Below are 20,990 nucleotides of genomic sequence, written 5' to 3'. Positions count from 1 at the left end.
TGCCTAGTAACCATGAATTTCTCTGTGAGTTTCTGAGATCTCTAACTTTGAGGTTCCTTCTCATTCTGTTTCACTTTTGCTGCTCTTGAAGGCTCTTTTGTCCATCTCCAAAATACATCGGCCAGATACTAGGCTTGCTTCCACCATCTTCGGGAGTAACAATCATGGGAAGCAGTGTTTTAAAAAAAAAAAAAAAAAAAAAAAAAGACGCCAGAACGTTTTTGCATTTACGTGGTATCGTGTCTTTCTTGTTTGGCTCCCATTTACCCATGTTCGTTTTTTCTACTCATGTTGCTCTATTCTTCGTTATTTGTTTCTTTTGTTTAAGTTCCCCGAGTTCCTGCTTTTCTACCACCCGTTCGTGTTTGTCTCCTGATCCCCGAGTTTGTTCTTTATCTTCTGCACTCGGACCCCGTTACTTTTTTCCCCGTTCCCTGGACACTGTTTTTCATTTGTTTTCCAATTAAACATTCGTTTAAATCTTACTCGTGTCCGTGTCTGCATTTGGGTCTTGCTCCTCTGAGTTATTCCCCGCAGCGTTCATGACAGAGATCCAGTTGTCCTGTTCTACACATGAAGCGTCGGACAGCATTTATGCATGAGCTTGTGTCCAGGCTGTGAGTGACTTTGATGTCAGGAGCATGTGTTGTTAAGAAGGTAAACAATACACCATACCTTTAATGATTGTGCGACCTCTTTTGACTTCTATGAGTCCAAAGTAGCCCATCCCTACGTGTATGAAGGGAGGTTTGTCTGGAATCAGCCGATCTTCAGGCAAGTCTGCCATTTTTGCCCCTGACCTCTTGCATGATATTTTCTGCAAATGACACAATGAAATATAACTTTTCTTTTTCTCTTTTCTTTCTTACCTTTGAGAGGGTTACATATTTGTCTGTTTACAAAACAGCCTTTACATGCTTGGTTGCGTTCATGGTGCTTAAAACTATTTCTGTACCTTTACAATGCAGGTTAGGCTGTTTGACCAGTGCATCAGTACAAAAGGTTCCGGAGCTCCCCAGATCGATGAATACATAGGTCTCCAGAACTTTTGTCCCCAGTTCTGCTTTGACACGCACTGGAAGAATTGCCAGGGTGCAGCTGTCTCCGGACCCAGTTGCAAGAGATGCCTCCTCATCCAGACCCAAAAGAGCACTTGAAATAATTTTTTTGATATTCAGTGTATTCAGTTTAACAGCTTGTGTTGGTTTGCTTTGTAACATTTCAATCTTTATGAATGTGCAACAAACTTGGGTGTTTTTCTGAGAACACCTGACATGTCATTCTCCTTCTGCAATTTTTGCTAAGATGCTCCCTGAATAGAAAGCCGAAACACATGGCATTCTTTCGTAAAAGTCCAGCTTCTCTTTGTGTGATTTTTCTAGGAATTGGTGACACTCAGCCATTGTGCGATTTGTCCTACAATACAGACATGGCCTGGTGAGGGCAGCATTGTTACATAATGTGGTGGGCCTGTTACTTGTATTGACAGCTTTACTGCAAAATGACACGCTGGTGGCAAAACTACTGCCTCTTGGATTTTCTTTCTTTGACATTTTTATAGCAAAAGGTATTTTTCTTTCTTTTCCTTCAACTGCCATTCTGTAGAGGTCACCAAAGAGGGGGTCATTTGCTATTCTTGCCTCTTTGTCCACAAAGGCTGCCAGATCCACATATCTCACTCAGGTTTGCCTTCTTGCTGTGATGTCAAAGGCCACAGCTCTCCATCTTTCTCTTATTTTTAGGGGAGTTTCGCAATCACCACTCTCATGTTGGCCGAGTTATCCAGTTCCTCCATATAGTCAACAGCTCCCACAGCATTCATGCAGGTCACAAGAAAAAGGGAAAAACTGTGGAGGGATTTGGCATCTTCCTAATTAATCTGCGGCCAATTTATCAGCCACTGTTGTTGCAATCTTAACCCCCTTAAGATTTCCATAGCAGTCCTTCAGTAGGCGCACCGCCTCTCTATAGCTCTCATGTGGTCCTTTAATCTTGGGTTTTGCTCCCAATGATGAGACTGGAAGCTGCATGGGATATGTGGGGGGAATTGTCACCTTCTGCACATCAACACCCGTTTGAACATGTGAAACAATTGCTTCATCAAGATATTCATTCATTTCATCAATTGGTTCAGAAACATTTTCTTCATACACTTTAATCTTTGCAGTAGACACTGCCAGGGCAGTTTGAATCCTTAGCTCCTCCTTTTCAGCCACAAGCTGTGTCTCTTTTAATGCCAGTGCTTGCTTTTGTCCCAATGTCCCAAATTCTTTACAGCTCAAAAAATATTAACACACGATCAAAAGATCTAGCGTGATGCTCCCGCTGATTCTGAACAAAGACTGAAATCACCTGCATTTCACTCTCTGCTGCTGCTCCCACAGTCCCTGTTATCCCCGCCGATAAGCACCTCAAAAATAGAATTAAATCAATCGGCCTATAAAATATGTGAAGTACCCATAGTAAAATTTGGAACATACAGTGCCTATATTAATTCATGATACATTTTTACTACGGGTGAAATGGTTTATTTAAAAAATCGGTCCTGTTCGGTACGCTTGTCACGGTTCGGGACACGTGTTTACCATTTGGTTTACGAGGTGCAACATAGTGTAAGCGTTCATGACCGCTGTCATTTCTCGTATCCATCTAAGCGCGACCGTCTCAGCACATCAGATCCCGGTGCACTGGGGGACTTGCTCCATGTGCTCCCTGTAGGTGCGCAACCACAACGCACGCTCCCGCTACGCTCTTCTTCGTGGGTTTCTGAATCCTCTTGACAGCAGCTTGCCAAGCTCTGCTCTGTTGTTGATCTCAATCATTTCTGTCTCGTTAAATCACCACTGCAAGGTTTCTTTCTACTCTGAAAAAAAAGAAAGGTTGACAAAGAAAACATCAATTCACCAGAGAATGGACAAGAAGACAAGATAATTGATTTTTAGCTAACTGATGAAAACATTTATAGTGAGTTCACACACAAGACATGCACTGTCTTTGTGTTATTGTGCCTGTAGTTGAAACAATTGTCCCCAGAGATTATTAAAGTATTTCTGATTCTGACTAAATACAATGTCATATTTACACTAAGCAGCTGAACCCAGTTTGGTGCTTATGTTCTAAAACTCATGCAACATGGCAAAAAAACATTATTCTTATTTCTTTGGTCTCGGTCTTGAGCTGAACCAGTGTTGGTCTTGGCTTGGTCTGTCTTGGTCTTGGTCTTTTCTTGGTCTTGATACTCTCTTATTAGTGCCTTATAACATAGTCTATAACATAGAGGTATATTTATATTCTGTTTTTCTTATACTGTATATATGCTTTCTGTATAATATTTGTTGTTTGTATATATGGAGTTCTGTAACGAAAAAAAATGTCCCCCTGGGATTATTAAAGTATTTCTGATTCTGATTCTGATCATTTTGAGTTGAGCGCTAGCTAGCTAATGGATTACACACCACTCTAAGAAAGACTTCCAGTTGAAGACTGGCTAACGTTAAATACTGTTGTAAAATGTATGTATTAGTCCAAATTAGTCGTTACTCTGTATGACTCATCACTTGACATACTCGGCAATGATCCAGGAAACCAGACTGCTGGAATTTTTTTGTGACTATGACCTTGAGATACTAGATGAGGGTGCTCTGCTCATTCTCCATATTCAACCTTTAATCATTATATATTTATCTAAATATGTAAGTTATTAAAAATAACATATATACAAAAATATATTTATGCCTTCAACACAGAGGTTATAACGTACCCACCAGCTCACAGGCACAAGGGGATGAACGCAAGCACCTGAGAGGCGCCCTCACAACTTGTGGTTACCCCAGCTGGGCCTTTGTGAAAACGACAGCTGCTTCCAGAAAGAGAACCAAAGTGGTTGAAAAAGAAAAAGAAAACAAGAGAAACAACATAGCAATTTCGTATGTGGTTGGGGTATCAGAGAAACTCATTAGGATCTTCAACAAACACTGCATCCCTGTGTTTTTCAAACCCAGTAACACTTAGACCGAGACTAGCACATCCACAGGACAAGACACCACACACCCACAAAAGCAATCTGGTTTATGCTTTTCATTGCAACAAGGAATGCAAAGATCTCAATCACTTCATATACGCATGGCACAACACAGGAGAGCTAACTCCTCAGGCCTGGACTCTGCTGTCCACTTACATCTTAAAGAGAAAGCCCACTCATTTGATGACACTAATGTCCACATCCTGGACAGAGAGGACGGATGGTTTGAAAGAGGAGTAAAAGAAGCCATCAATGCAAAAGTAGAGAAACCATCGCTAAACAGAGGAGGAGGTCATCTATCTCCAATTTACAATGCTGCCCTTTCATCCCTTCCCAGGAGATTCAACAATCTAACCTCTAAGAATAACTGTTCACAAATGGCCTCCTTTTTTTCTTATACTGTATATATGCTTTCTGTATAATATTTGTTGTTTGTATATATGGAGTTCTGTAACGAAAACAATCACTTCATATAAGCATGGCACAACACGGGAGAGCTAACTCCTCAGGCCTGGACTCTGCTGTCCACTTACATCTTAAAGAGAAAGCCCACTCATTTGATGACAATAATGTCCACATCCTGGACAGAGAGGACGGATGGTTTGAAAGAGGAGTAAAAGAAGCCATCTATGCAAAAGTAGAGAAACCATCGCTAAACAGAGGAGGAGGTCACCTATCTCCAATTTACAATGCTGCCCTTTCATCCCTTCCCAGGAGATTCAACAATCTAACCTCTAGAACTTGAATTCACCTCACGTGATACATGGACACGTCATCAGTGATAAACCCGGGGTCATAGGGTGTTTCGGGTCTTTAATAATCAGACACCCTCACCCGGGCGACCCAGCCGGAGGTGATCAGACTCCGGCTTGTGTCCAAGTAGCGCACCACGGATCCCCCCTACGGATCCACAGCCACCGGGAAGCCTTCTCTGTGGCCTCAAGGATGTTCTTGGTGGCTTTCCTTAATTGCAGACCTCTAACTCCGAGGAGTTTGAACACTCGCTGTAGTGAGTGCCCTGCAAAACCTCTGCACCCTATCTCGACTGGTTCACAGCGGGCTTTCCAGCCATTGAGCCGACTCTCTGTGGTGAGCTCTGAGTATTTGGCCCTCTTGCGCTCGTTCGCTACATCAATCCTGTCCTCCCAGGAGACCGTCAGTTCCATAAGCACCACTTGCTTGGTTGACTCCGGTGTTAAGACCATGTCTGGGCGGAGTGAAGTGGTGGCGATGTTTTCCGGGAACTTGAGTTGCTTTCCCAGGTTGACTTTGAGCTGCCAGTCACGAGCAGTGGCGAGGAGCCCTCCTGTGGCGTTGGGCTGGTGGTTTACCTTCTGCCCTGCTCTGATGAAGGTGATAGACTGCTTCAGATTTTAAAACTTGGTCGTGGCGCCAGCGATACCGCCCCTCCCCTAGAGCCTTTGGGCAGCAACTCAGAATGTGCTCCATGGTGCCCCTCCTCTGGCACAGCTTGCACTCCGGAGTGTCTGCAAGGCCCCAGGTGTGCAGGTTGGCTGGGCTTGGGAGGACGTCGTACACAGACTGTATGAGGAACTTTATGTGCAGAGGTTCAGCTCTCCAGAGCTCTGCCCAAGTGAGTTTGCGAGGTTCCGTGTGCTCCCATTTGGTCCACGCGCCTTGCTTGGACAAGCTGACCATCTTGCTGCAGCGTTCTTCCTCCACCTCTGCACAAATCTCGTCCTGCATCAGTTGGCGCTTCTCCTTGCTGCGGGCCCGGTCATAGCAAGGTTTGGGAAAGCTACCAAGGCCTGCCCTCCCCATCGCCACGGTACCCACCAAGGTTTTGTGCCTCAGCCGTGCCTCCGCTCTGCTTACGGCTTCTTGTGCCTGCCACTTCCTGCCAGTCTTGACCATGATTCCTGCCGAGGCCACCTTGCCATCTGCAGAGTCCCTGTACAACATCACCTCTCTGGAGCGAGTTACTTTGAACTCCTCTGCTAGTCCACTGAAAGGGAGGTGCAGCTTGGTGGAATGGCCATACAGGGCAATGCTGCTAAAGGACAGAGGGAGACCCAGCCATCTCCTGAGAAATTGGCTGATGGTCTTCTCTAGTGCCTCTACCGTTGTCATTGGTACCTCATAGACTAACAGGGGCCAGAAAATTCTAGGTAGGACTCCATGCTGGTACATCCAGGCCTTGAACTTTCCTGGGAGACCAGATTTGTCAATGGCTGTGAACCACAACGTCAGATCGCTCTTGGTCTGCTGCAAAGCCGCTGCATCCTTCAGGGAGCTGTCAAAGATTTTGCCCAGGCTCTTGACAGGTCTTTCAGTCACTGTTGGAATCTTGGTCCCTCCCAAAGTAAAGCGGAAATGATCGGCCACTTTACCTTTTTTCAGGAATAACTTCTTCTTAATTTTTTTTTAAGAATAACTGTTCACAAATGGCCTCCTGTGAATCCAACAACTGTTGTTAAGACCCAATAGAGCACTAACAAAGCTGAAACCTACTTCCCACCAACGACTGTAGCTCTTACAACGGTCGTTGGCACTTGGAGCACAAAGGGTTCCAGTGACATCATTGGCCTTGTGAAATAACCAAGTCCAGTTGCTTTTGACTGAAATTGCTTTGGGGATAACCATGACCTGGACAAATGAGAACATTCACAGGCTATGTACAACATGAAAGAAAACACTTCAACCTTAAAAATTCTGGGCGCTGTAAAAGTGTTTGTTGACAGACAGGCAGTCAACCTGTGTGTGTGTGTGTGTGTGTGTGTGTGTGTGTGTGTGTGTGTGTGTGTGTGTGTGTGTGTGTGTGCGTTTGTGTGTAAATTGGAGAGAGAGAGAGAGGGAGAGGGAGCATGCAGCAAAGGACCGCAGGTTAGAATCCAACCCGGCCACAAGCCCATGCAAAGATGCACGTGCACAGATCCTTTTCTGCGCTTTGTTCTTCTTCACAACTGGATAAAAGTGTCTGCCCTACCTCGCCGTGTTGTTGTGGCTCCTGTACTACCACACGTAACATCCCGCTGAGCAACCGGGCTTCTCTTAGGGGTTTGAGCGGCCGTTTTTGGACCTGCTCCCCCACAGGTCCAACAAATGATTGCTCAAACGGTCGCTCGAGCGACTCACATGCAAATTAGGGGTGTTTTGGCGAGATAGACCCGCCTCCTTCTGGGTATTCGAACCAAAGTGGAAATGCACCTGACATTCTGAGGAAATACAGCCTGAAAAGCAGATTTATAGTAGGCATTCCTTCTCTCTAGTCTGTCTACCAACCATGTACAAATGTGAAGTGGGTAATGTTTCTATGGCAACAGCAACCTCTCCAATTAAAGCTTTGAGGTGGCAGTGTTTCAAAAGGATTTCAAGAATAAACCACCATTTTCTAACAAATACGTTGTATCAGATAGTCTTATGGCTTCTGCATAACATGTAGCTCACATTGAGGGTGTCTTGCCCATCAAAGTACCTGCAGTTTCAACTTAACTGTTGGTCTATCATAACTTGAGTTGAGTCATAAAGAGAACGACATGCAGATTTTGCCCAGCTGCACTTCACTGCTCACACTCTTTGAAGCTAAATATGGAGGAGTGGTACAACAATTGTGTGTCAGCACTGATGTCTGTGTACGTCCATCATGGGCATGGACAGCTGAAAACACACACACACACACACACACACACACACACACACACACACACACTGTGTGCCGTAGATCAAACAACTATTTAAAAAAACAAAACATGCTTTGAATGTATGGTCTCTTTCTTCCAAAATGATGAAGATGTAGCATTCTAAAAACACCTCTTTTATCACACAACTGATCAATTACATTTTATTTACAGTGCCAATTCACAACAAAAGTTGTCTCAAGACACTTAACATATAGAGTAGGTTAAGACCACACTAAAGACTATTTCATGATTTACAGAGACCCAACAATTCCCTCACGATCAGCAACAAATCTTTAATAAAAGTAGTAATCATTATTATAGTTATTATATACAGTATTTATCCAGCAATCTTGAGTACACAGTGGCAACGAAAACCTTCCCTTTAACAGGCAGGAACGTCTGACAGACCCAGCTCTATAAAGGACAGACATCTGTCTTGACCGTTTGGGGAGGAAATAAAGGAGAGAGAAAGGGAGAAGAAACGGACAGATGGACAGAGAGACATAGGCAGAAACAAAGACAGATAGATGGACAGAGAGAGACAAAGACAGACACAAAGACAGACAGATGGACAGAGAGAGACAAAGACAGAATACAAAGACAGAAAGAGAGACAGTCCCATAGAAGCAAGCAACCACTAATTATTGTGGTGAACATAGAATATGTGCAGGTAATTTGATGCTCACATAGTTTATAATTACTAGAATGGCCATGGAGCAATGTTTTGCCAGTTGTGTTTGTATATTTCCTTCATTACCATTGCCACACACACACACACACACACACACACACACACACACACACACACACACACACACACACTTATTATTCAGTGGCCAAAAGTGATGTTGTAACAAGGAAATCCCCTGTGGTCCAAAAATCATTTCCCCCATTGACTGTTGACAGGACAGCTTGATGTGAACACATTTTTTAAAACCATGGCATGCACACTGTGGACACTTGTCAAAAAAGTGAAATACATTTATTCTAGGTCTGAACATCTGTGTATTGCCGCATTTACTGTATGTATACATATTGTGTGTGTTTGTGTGTGTGGGTGTGTGTATATGTGTGTGTTTGTGTGTGTGTGTGCGCACATTTGTGGAGCAATTGTTTTGCAGAAGTATTTCAGGCACATGGTTAGGTTCCATGACAGACTCACACAGAGCAGATAAAGACACAGAGAGAGAGGGAGAGAGAGGGGGGGAGGGGGCGAGAGAGAGAGAGAGAGAGAGAGAAACAGAGAGAGAGAGAGGGGGAGAGAGTGAGTGAGTGAGTCCTCCCAGTCACTCTGAATCCCTCTCAGCCTACACGTTCTTAGTTTCAGTAATGTTGAATCCTCTGTGAGAGTGGGCAGTACCTTCCTCAAACACTCTGCTATCACCTGCTCGAGGACACAAACAGCACATACCCGGTGAGTAGACCTCTGTATCACTGTTTCCGTTTGCTTCTGTCACAGTAATGCCGTGCATCTATGTGATCACTATGTTGTCCAGTACTCTCTGTACATACTTTCACCCATAAATCAGGTAATTAGAGGTAACTTGTTACAGGAGCTAACATGATCCTCAAGGGTCTTTTGATTCTGTAATCTTTTAATTCCTTTAAGCTGTCTGCTTGCAGCCTCCCAGCAGGGATCTGGCTTTTGCTAACAAGAACTTTACTCACAGATGAACACACGGAGCCTATAGAGTCACTCCAGGACGTCTCGTCATATTTCCATGCTCTTCAAAAATCAGATGTAAAAAACATTACCATCTTTTAAACTTACAAGATGTAAGCATGTTGAAAATGGTATTATCTGGGTGTAATTGTTGTATACACAGAGACATGCACTCCCACATACATGCTGTTGTTCTGTGCTGCCTGCAGAAAACTAGTGACCTCGTGCCCTTTCCTTCCCACTCAGCCCAGTCATTTCAACATTTCAGCAGCTGGGGAGGGAGAACGTTTATAAAGTACATCTAGAATAAACTAAAGTTCTAATGATTTATCATTTAATATAGAACGCAATTCAGTTTTGTTTCTTATAAAGGATAAGATGAAAAGCTGAACATTTTTGGAAATATGCTTATTTGCTTTCTTTCTGTGAGTGAGATGTTCAGTGGGATAGCAATCTCATGCCTGTGTGTTAAAGGTTGAATATGGAGAATTAGCAAAACACCCTCATCTAGTGTCTCAGGATCGTAGTCACTAAGACAAAAAACAATTCCACCAGTTGGGTTGACAGGTTCATTGCCAAGTGTGTCAAGCGATCAGCCTGCGTCATGTCAAGTCATGAGTCATACAGGGTAATGACTTATTTGGACTAATCAATTAATTTTACAACAATATTCTAGCGTTCTGGGGTTTCGAGTTCAGTGCTGGAACTATTTATTGGTGTCAGTAAGTGAAAGTGGATATACTGTTTGATCATAAAAGTGGAGGCAAAACCGTTTTCGGCTGACTGTGCATACTGATTCATTTTCAAAGAACGGCCAATGGAGAAGGTCCAACTCGACCAATGTTATCACTCTGACCAGTGGTGTCAATCAATCACGCAGTGGCTTTTGTGTTTATTGGGCTGGGCTCCCCAGCTTTGCTGCAGTCTCGCCAAAAATGTCATTATTGCTCAAGAACTCAACTTATTGATAACTCTGAAATTACTTTCCCCAAAGCAATTTTAGTCAAAAGCAACTGGACTTGGTTATTTGTCTAGGAAGACATTTCACCTTTCATCCAAGATAATTCATCAGTTCATGTATGCAACTGACCAGGCTGGGACTGGTCCAACTAACTGATGTGGGGATCCAGGTATTTAACCTTTCACAAGGCCGATGATGTCATTGGAACCCTTTGTGCTCCAAGTGCCAGCGACCGTTGTTAGAGTGACAGTCGTTGGTGGAAAGTAGGTTTCTACTTCGTTAGTGCTCTATTGAGTCTTAACAACAGTCATTGGAGTCAAAGGAGGCCATTTGTGAACAGTTGTTCTTTGAGGTTGAATCTCCTGGGAAGGGATGAAAGGGCAGCATTGTAAATTGGAGATAGGTGGTGTCTCAGACCTCCTCCTCTGTTTAGCAATGGTTTAAGTGCACAGCAGAGTCCGGGCCTGAGGAGTTAGCTCTCCTGTGTTGGGCCATGCGTTTATGCAGTGGTTGTTTTGTTTCTTCAATGTAAAGATCTTTGCATTCCTCGTTGCATTGAACAGCATAAACCAGATTGCTCTTGTTGGTGTGTGGTGTTCTGTCCTTGGGATTAACTAGTCTCTGTCTGAGTGTGTAACTGGGTTTGAAATACACAGGGATGCAGTGTTTGGGTCCTCTCTGGCGGGGTATAAGAGACACTGGACTAATGAGAACATTCACAGGCTCATTGCACAAGAACAAAACAACAAAACAACCACTGCATAAACGCATGGCCCAACACAGGAGAGCTAACTCCTCAGGCCTGGACTCTGCTGTCCACTTACATCTCAAGGAGAAAGCCCACTCATTTGATTACAACGATGTCCACATCATGGTGAGAGGACAGATGGTTTGAAAGAGGAGTAAAAGAAGCCATCTATGCAAAAGTAGAGAAACCATCGCTAAACAGAGGAGGAGGTCTGAGACACCACTTATCTCCAATTTACAATGCTGCCCTTTCATCCCTTCCCAGGAGATTCAACAATCTAACCTCAAAGAACAACTGTTGACAAATAGCCTCCTGTGACTCCAAAGTCTGTCGTTAAGACTCAATAGAGCACTAACAAAGCCGAGACATACTTCCCACCAACGACTGTCACTCTAACGACAGTCGTTGGCACTTGGAGCACAAAGGGTTTCAGTGACATCATTGATCTTGTGAAAGATAAATAACACCTGGATCTCCACACCAGTTAGTTGGACCAGTCCCAGCCTGGTCAGTTGCGTACATGAACTGATGAAGCATCTTGGATGAGAGGTGAAACGTCTTCCTAGACAAACAACCAAGTCCAGTTGCTTTTGACTGAAATTGCTATGGGAATAATGATGAGTTGGACAAATGAGAACATTCACAGGCTCTAAAATTACTTTTTTTAATTTACGCTGGATTGCACGATAGAAGCAGATATCTGAAGTCCACAAAACTTAATGGATCACATCTGAGTGGCATTTAAAGGCCAATATCACCTTGATAAACGGATGTTTAGCAGATCGTGCTATAGACTAGTGAAGGCATCTGTGTTAGCCTGTTTCCTGTTAATCCTTCAGAGATCAGATTAAGGAAGAAGGAGCAGGGATTAGAAGTCAGGAGGACCTTGGCGGAATGGCCAGACAGACAGGGATGTTTTAGTGTCATGTCATTGGTACATGAGTCTAGCATGGGTCATGGGTACTGTGGAGAAACCTGAAGGAATTTTAATCAAACTGTATATAAGCTATATGCAAACTAAAGTAGTATGAATGAGGAAGCCTTTACATGTAAATTTTACACTGGGGTTCTACTGTGGGTTACATTATTTTCACAGATACATCAGGTTAAGAGCTGTTTGTTAGAACTCTTGAGTACTGCCATGCTTTTGTGTGGTTCATGATTGGTGAGAGCTGACCTCTGACCTGTCCTACAAGGACTGTCGAAATCAACAACAGGTAACTAAACACAGCTAGAGAGAGAGACAGGTGTTGACATGTGTGGCTACCTCTGTATGGAAGATAAACATAGCCCCTTTGTGTATTCAAGATTCAAGATTCAAGAAGCTTTATTTATCCCGAGGGAAATTATTGTGCAACAGTTTCAATACGAAGGTGGGAAAGGATCAGAGTGACAATAAGCTAACATAAAACAAATAAAAATAAAGCTAACATAAAATAAATCAAACAATAACTAAATGTGACAGAGTGCAACAGATATTGTGGTTGAACGTAGGTATATACAATGTACAACAATACGCACCATGCTTGTTATTGGGGAAACAGGGTACAGTCACTGTAGGAACAACGCTGTCCACACAGAAATTGATGTACCCTTTTATGCAGTCCGTGAGATCATCAAGGTCCTCTTCATGTGAATCACAGCGCAAATCCCTGTCTAGGGATAAGTATAGGGGTAAGTTCGAAGCAGCCCTTTAAAGCTTCATCGGTCTCCTGTGACCATCTCCTCACAGTCCTGGTGTTCACAGGAAGCCGCTGGACTTGGGGCTTATATAGGGGCTGCAGGTGGATGAGGTTGTGGTCCGATCTTCCAAGAGGAGGAAGGGCAGTGGAGCTGCCGGTCCAGTGTCTTGTTTTCCCTGGTGGGACAGTCCACAAACTGCTTGAGTGGGCAGTGTTGCAGCCAGAGTGATGTGGTTGAAGTTCCCAGATATGGCAATGAATGCGTCTGAGTGCCGTGTCTGAAAGCCCGGGAAGATGGTGTGGATGACGTCACTCGCGCGCGCCACGTTTGCAGTCGGAGGAATGTAAACAACCAGTGCGATCACGTGTGAAAAAAACTCCCTCGGCAGATAGTATGCCCGCAGACTCACGGCAAGCAGCTCAATGTCCAGGCTGCACACGCGCTCCTTTACAGTAACGTGACCAGGATGACACCACTTGTTGTTAATAATAATTGCAAGTCCCCCACCTTTCCTCTTCCCACTCTCACGGTGACTCCTGTCCGCCCCAACAGTCTGAAAGCCGTCCACAGTTACGTTAGAGTCCGGGATGTCCTCGTGGAGCCACATCTCCGTGAAACACAGAACACCGCTCACACGATACATCCACTGAGTCCCCACCAGGCCCGCCAGCTCGTCCACCTTATTAGCCAGCAACCTTAGGTTCACCATGGTGATGGAAGGGAGAGATGGTTTATATCTCCTCTTCTATTCCCGGTGTTTACATCCAGCCTTACATCCCCTGTACTTTCTCCTCAGTTCTGTGGGGATTTCAGGCCTCTCCTGCATCAGCACCGTTGGTGTTAGCGACAACAGCTGTTCATGGGTGTAAACAATGGAGCCGCCGCATTGTTGCATCGAGACGGAGACACGGTTGGCAAGAATAGTCCCAAGAATGAGACAAACGGACAAAAAACATGTAAGAAAGTTCACAAACATAGTTGGCTATGGTTAGCACGACGACTTCCAGGAAAAAAGCACTAATAAAAAAGACAGTAAATAAGAAAAAATAGCTAAAGAGAGAGAGCAACTGTTGCTGGCTGCCGCTCAACACACCGCCGGAACCGGAAGAGATGATTTCAAAGAGCTGACTTTGGTGACTTTAATGGCCGAAAATATGAGTTCACAGATGGGAAGTGTGTGGACCCTTTCTTCAGATGAAAGTATCATCAAAAGATATATGATAATAATAGCAAGGTGATGGAGCATACTGGGAAGTAGCCTGACATTATTCAGAAGGTAGGACGTCTGCACTTTCACTTGCTAGGGACTCTTCTTTATGGTTTTCCTTTGACAACAGCTGTGGATGATCTGGTATATTTTACTATCTCAGTCAAGGTTCCATCAAGCTAAGTCAATACTAAAGGATAGAGTTTAAACACTGTAGATCACTGATTGGTCAGAGAGAACTGCCACGCTAATTGTTACTTGTCGACATCAGTCAAAAAAATACCATTTTTAAATAGCCCAGTATCCATAAATAGAAACCTCAATGTTTTTATTTACTTAAGTTAGGATCCAATTAAAGAACACACTGTGTGTTCTTGCCACATTGAAGATGAAGATGGTTTCATGGCAGTTTAATGTGATGACACGATCAGCTAAGAATTCTGTCTACACTTAGGAGGTGCTACAGTATCTGCAGTAGAAAATGAAATTGAGAAAAAAATACGTGGTACCTAAAGTGAATCCAACTAAGCCAAGCAATAGTGTGCAGTGGAAATTTAGCAAAACCGGGTCCAAAGAAGTTTGTGTTTCATTACTTCATGTTACTGTTAACTGGGCAATCTTAACCCAAGCTCTAAAAGTCAACTCTGAACCAATAACATCCCACTGTAGGGTTAGGTCATCCTGATGGCATGGCGTTCTCATAGTCCTGAGACATTCACAGTATGCAGTGCACTGTAAGTAAGTGATGCATCACTCAGTGACAATTACAATATGTTGGCTTGTCATAAGTCTGTTATTGAGATAGCCACTGTTGTAGAGTGTTGTACAGTGTTTTCTCACCACTGGCCACAGGTGGACATATTAAACCTGATGAGCTTGTTGCAGCAACACGTCAAAGATGAGGAACACAAGTGGAATTATGGTTCTCCAGAGATACACATAAACTTCCTTGACTTTCTTTGCCGAGAAAGGTGTTACGGGTAAACTTGCAAAGGAACCTTTGAAAATGGTAAATGGAATGCCCTTATGTAGCATTTTTCAACTTTAATGGACAAAGCACTTTACAATTTGTAGCAAACCTGTTATTCATTGAGCAGACCTGCTCAAGTACTTCATGTCTAGCTAGGGGTTCATGAAGCTTCATTTGGACATCACAGCTCATATTCACTCATTAACACTGGTAAGAAAAAACTGTAGCAGCTTTTGTGCATGAGGTAATAAAGGGGTGGTTGAGCTAGCTGTTAGATTTGCTACTGTTTTCCAAGAGCTCCATCTAGTGGGATCAACAAATACAACTAATGCTTCATGAAGCTTAATTTGGACATCACTAGGATGCAGCCAGTAGGACATAATTATGGCAGGGTTTTCAAATGTGGTAATTCAGAACTTGACTGGACACCATTGCCTTTACACTGGTTCACACTAGCACACACTGTTGTACCAGCCAGTTTGTTTCAATGATGATGTAACCTTTACTAAGGCACTGCCTCTTTCAGATAGGATACAATATATTATTGTCTATATCTTTTTCTATTATAAAGTAGCAGTCTTTTGTTATAAACTATTTTCTCTAACTCTTTTCACCTATATTCAGCCATTCTGACTACTATGTTCTACTATTTTTCTTTTTTAATTTGCATCACACAAACTATTACCTCAGCCCTATCTGCATTGTTTTGAATGTAATGAGAGGTAGCTTTTCAAGGGGAGAAGTGAGAAGTGAAAGTCGATGAGCCAAGAAGCTTTGGAAACTGCCCAAATAGCTTGTGCATGCCAGTGCTTTTGGCTAACTAGAGCACTGTACTTAATCTAACTTCCATCGCTGTGATAGCACTGCCAGTCTGTTGTTGACTGCCTTGACTTTGCCATCCATTAACATGTGCCCATAGCATTTCATAAATACTACTTTCTTCCCAGGTTATAAGGCATGAGATAAAATAGAAATCATATTTCCTATGAGCCTGTGAATGTTCTCATTCGTCCAGGTCATCGTTATCCTCAAAGCAATTTCAGTCCAGTTGTTTTTGACTGAAATTGCTTTGAGGATACATATTTCCTATAGCCGTTGGCAGTTGTCAGTTGGTTCAAACAAAACAGAATTATGTCTAAATCATGTTATGTTTGACTGCAGTTCACACCTGCTATCATATATTCAAGGTGTGCCACATGTTTATCCTCCATCAGCTCTTTTTCAGGAACAATGAAGAACCTGCTGCAAACACACATGCACTTTCTGGTGCATACAGTGTCAGGATAGTCCAGCTGTGAGCCAGGCAGCATATCTATTTTCAGCAGTGTGGGATCAGGCCTCCATATCAGGACTCCATAGTGTCAACAGGTGGACAGGCTAACTCTTCTCCTACCTTCTTCCCTCCATCACTCAAATTTCAACCTTTATTTGGACTTGGACTTGGTAAACGGACTTGTACTTATATAGCCTACTGTGCCTTCACACTACTTGTTACATTCACCCATTCACACAGACATACCATCTTATCTAACCATTCACAACATATTTACACACCCTTGCAGCACAGGGAGCAATTCGGGGTTCAGGGACACTTCGACATGCGGGCCGGGGAAGCTGGGGATCGCACCGCCGAGATCTTGAATGGAGGACGACCCCTCTACCACTGAGTCACAGTCCGCGGCCTCAGGCAAAGACAGTCATTTGCCACCACCATGTCCTTTGGAAATGCTAAGTTTTGCCAGCCTGCTCCAGACATCAAAGCCACAGCTTTAGTGAGTGGAGAGTTCATGACATCCAGCTGTCAGACTACAAAGGGAAGTATGTCATCTTCTTCTTCTACTCCCTGGACTTCACATTTGTGTGTCCCTGAGATAGGGCTTTCAGCAACAGGGCAGAGGAGTTCAGCAACCTCGGCTGCCAGGTTATCGGCTGCTCTGTAGACTTTCACTTCAGTCGCTTGGCGTGGATCAACACACCAATGAAGCAGGGAGGTATGGGTAACATGAAAATCCCCCTTGTGGCAGAACTCACCAAGTCGATCCCCAGATACTATGGTGTGCTGAAAGAGGATGACGGCATCGCATTCAGAGGTCTGTTTGTGATTGACGACAAGGGCATAATGAGGCAGATCACCTTCAACGATTTGCCTTTGGGTCGCTCTGTGGATGAGACTCCGCGCCTGGTCCAAGCTTTCCAGCACAGTGACAAATATGGAGGTGTGCCCCGCTGGCTGGAAACCTGGTAGCGACACCATCCTCCTTGACGTCCAGAAGAGCAGAGAGTTCTTCTCCAAGCAGTAAATGTGAAGGTCTTTCAGCTGACTTCCTAATTATAGCATTTGCCTTCAGATAAGAGGTGTCCCTGTGAAGCACTATCTCATGGCGTCCAGTCTAATGTATTAAACCCAACAAAATTCAGATTCTTGTTGGATAAATGTTTTGTTGTGGATCTCTATCTTTGTATGTCCAGTGTAAGATTGCTGGGGCAACCTCATAGTCTCAAGCAATTCAATTAAATTCAATTCAATTTTATTTATAGTGCCAAATCATAACAAAAGTAATCTCAGGACACTTTACAAACTAGGTAAAGACCACACTCTATGATAAACATAGACCCAACAATTCCCCCGTAGAGTACGGTGGCAACGAAAACCTTCCCTATTACAGGCAGGAACGTCAGACAGACCCAGCTCTGTGGAGGACGGCCACCTGTCTTGACCGGTTGGGGAGGACGAAAAGGAGAGAGAAAGAGAGAAAAGACAGACAAATGGACAGAGAAAGACAAAGACAGACACAAAGACAGAGCACTGAATCTAAAGTTTTTTGTTCCTTTTTTCAGAAAAAAAATATTGATATTTTTCCTGGTACTGGGGCATACATGCTATGCTTTGATTACCTCAAGGTACAGCTCAAAACCTGAATACACAGAGATACCCGAGGTAGCCACAAGTCACTTTTTGCAAGTCTGAGTCAAGTCTCTGATGGAAGCAGCAAGTCCTAATCAAGTCTCTTATGGTTTTAATAAATAATAATAAAGAGTTGGACTGCAACCGTATTGTATAATTACACAAGGTCAAAACTCACAACACTTTATAATCTAGTGTAAATAAACAAAGTCTGCTGCTTCCTTTACCCGAACTAATTACAGACACACCTAAAACTCCAGGTCCTGCTCTCATCGGATGATTTTACAGATTATTAAATAACTTGGAGGCAGACACATCTGAATGTAGATATTCTGAATGATATATTGATGATTCTGATTGATTTCAATATATTTTGTGTTTTTACATGTAATTTATATATTTTTATTGTATTATAGTCATTTATTTAGTATTGGCTACTCATGTTTGTCAGAAACGTTGTTAGTCGAGCTTCTGCCTGTCTTGGCCAGGACACATTTTTATGTCAGCAAGCTCTTCCTGAAAATATCCGCGACCACATCATCGGATAAAGAGCTCTCCCGTAGGCTGCAGCTGATGGCGGACCTGACGCTGCACACAATACAGACCGTCAGATAGTCAGAGGAGGTTGCGACACAAGTGAGTCTGCAAGGAGACCAGTACAGTACAGGAGATGCAGTTTAAACCTAAAAGCACAAACTGGAAACCACAACAGTGACAAAAAGGCTAGTAAAGAAAATTGTTGTGAAATGAGAAGAAATGTAGCAAATGTGGGAAAACAGAGCATAATAGTGATGAAAAGTACCCTGCAGAAAGATATACTTGCCACAAACTGTCACAGAATGGGACACTGGGCCAGAGTTTGTCTCAGCAGGTCAGTAGATGAGGTCACAGAGACTCGGTGAGAAGAGCAGACCTCTTATTTCCTGGGTACAGTGTGCGATACTAATGAGAAAAGTGAACAGTGGACTGTGCAACAAGATGATTCCTCTCCAGGATAATTTAATATTGACACAGGAGCTGATGTCACTGTCATAAGTGAGGACATGTTTTACACACTCAACCATGAAAGAACACTGGAGCCACCTGACATTCCTCTGGACAGCCCTGGAGGTGAGCTACTGTGTCTGGGCCGCTTTAATGCCACAGCCAGTCACAAAGGAAAATGTTATCTATTCACAGCCTACGTAGAATGTAGGGGCCCTGTCAGTAAGGATGAACCTGGTGAGGCGAGTAGATGAGCTTAAATGCATCATCAGCCATCTAACCCACAGTGAGAAAGGTACTCTTAAAACTGAACCAGTCAAAATCCAGTATGTGCCCTCTCTCATGTTACAGAAGATGAAAGTGGAAATACAGAGGATGGAGAAGGATGGTGTCATCTAGCAGGTGACAACCGACTGAATGGTGTGCTCCCATGGTACCAGTTCTGAAAAATAACAAAGGGCACAGCCCAAGTCTGCGTTGAACTGACAACTAAATAAGTCAGTCAAAAGAGAACGCTACATCCTACCCACCTTAGGCGAGATAACAGCCAAGCTGAGCGGTGCAGCTGTGTTTTCTTCACTTGATGCTGCCAGTGGATTCTAGCAGATCCCTCTGCATCCAGACAGCTGCAAGATGACAACATTCACAACACCATTTGGCAGATACTGTTTCAAAAGATTGCCTTTCAGCATAACAAGTGCACCAGTAGTCTTTCAGTGGAAGATCTGCTGGGACCTCGATGGAGCAACATGATGCTTGACTCGAGAAGGTGCTGCAGCGTGTTGAGTTTGCAGGGTTGAAACTCAAAAAGGAGAAATGCTCCCTTAGGCAGAGCCAGCTACGCTTCCTGGGTCATCTCATTGACCAATCAGGGGTCAGACCAGACCCTGACAAAGTGGAGGCCATACACCAGCTGCCACTGCCTGAAAAAGTGAAGGAGCTAAAAAGACTCCTGAGCATGGTGAATTACCTGGGGAGGTTCATCCTGCAGTGGTGGAACAGTCGTTGTATGAGCTGCTAAAGAACAAGAACATCTGGACCTGGGGACACTGGCAGCAGTCTGCTTTTGAGGATATTAAAAGAATGCTGACTAAAGCGACTGTTCTTACTTTTATGCCGTCACAAGGCCTACAGCTGTATCTGCAGACACCAGTAGTTATTGACTAGGAGCTGTGCTGCTTCAGCTCCACGGAGAAGAGTAGAAGCCAGCAGCCTACCGCTCCAGACGTCTCTCAGAAGCTGAAAAACACACTATGCCCACTATGCCCAGAAAGAGAAGGAGTACCTGGCTGGCTTGTGGGCTTGTGAAAAGTTTGATAAGTATCTGTGTGGCCAAGATGAATTCAGGCCGGTCATAAGCCATTGGTGACACTCATCAACAGCCAGAGCCTCGACAATGTTCCCTTGAGAGATGTCATCGTCTCCGAATGCGGCTTATGAGGTACAAATCAATTGCTGTATATGTGCCAGGAAAAACTCTCCTCGTCGCTGATGCTTTGTCCCGAAACCCACAAACATACACAAAAGAAGAGACTGACACCCACACTTTCACACTGTAGCTAAACAACAATACATTTCCCTTATTTTGATTAATCTCTTCACATGAAATGTTGTTCCTTTTCAAGAAAAAAAATCTGTGACCTTGTTGTACCAACTAGGCGTCTTTTCCAGGGACTTGACCAGTGTCCTCTCAAGGCCAGCAGAGCTAGACTGCTTAAACAGCCTTGGCCCAGCTGGAGCTGCTGCGCCAGGCTACTGTGAAGTGTGACCGCCTGTGAGTGTAAGTGATCGTGATGGGGGCTGCCGCTGCTCATTGGGGAAATAAACTGCAGAGTGACACAACAGAGTCGCCAAACACAACGCTTGTTCTTTTTGATAAAGACAAAGTCGCTGGTGATCAGCAAAGTCTCCGGATCAGTTCAGAACAATGGAATGAAAAACTTTGAAAATGCTCCGATGGTTGTTTATTCTTCAAGATCCCTGATTCAATTTGTATGATATCTTATGAAATAGCCCTATTATGCCGGAAATGGTGAGCAGAAGTTGATTGCAGTGATTACGCTTCATTACTTTTAGAAATCAAAAGGTGAGGTTGAGGTTTAGGTAACATAACTACCCTTACGTGCCAAAAGTTGACGATTAGGATTAGTTACTCATAATTTAAATGTTGCTTTAAAATTAGATTTTTAAACAGGTTGCAAATAGTC

At 43.7% G+C, this 20,990-nt stretch overlaps 1 protein-coding gene and 1 pseudogene across 3 annotated transcripts in view; both read left to right on the top strand.

Moving 5' to 3' along the window:
• The first annotated feature begins 8,974 nt into the window (after positions 1 to 8,974).
• LOC310963267 (palmdelphin-like) overlaps positions 8,975 to 20,990 on the top strand; it is a 65,786-nt gene continuing 53,770 nt past the window's right edge. For both annotated transcript variants that reach the window (XR_014593686.1, XM_083936002.1), the window contains exon 1: positions 8,975 to 9,076. The gene's annotated coding sequence lies outside the window, so the exon portion shown is untranslated. The remainder of the gene's footprint in view (positions 9,077 to 20,990) is intronic.
• On the top strand, positions 16,607 to 17,194 carry LOC310963083 (peroxiredoxin-1-like; annotated as a pseudogene). Its single transcript has one exon. The product of its transcript is annotated as a peroxiredoxin-1-like (transcript).

The sequence above is a fragment of the Echiichthys vipera genome (genome assembly GCF_963691815.1).
Source record: "Echiichthys vipera genome assembly, chromosome: 21".
Lineage (NCBI taxonomy): Eukaryota > Metazoa > Chordata > Actinopteri > Perciformes > Trachinidae > Echiichthys > Echiichthys vipera.
This window is presented reverse-complemented; position numbering and strand designations above follow the sequence as displayed.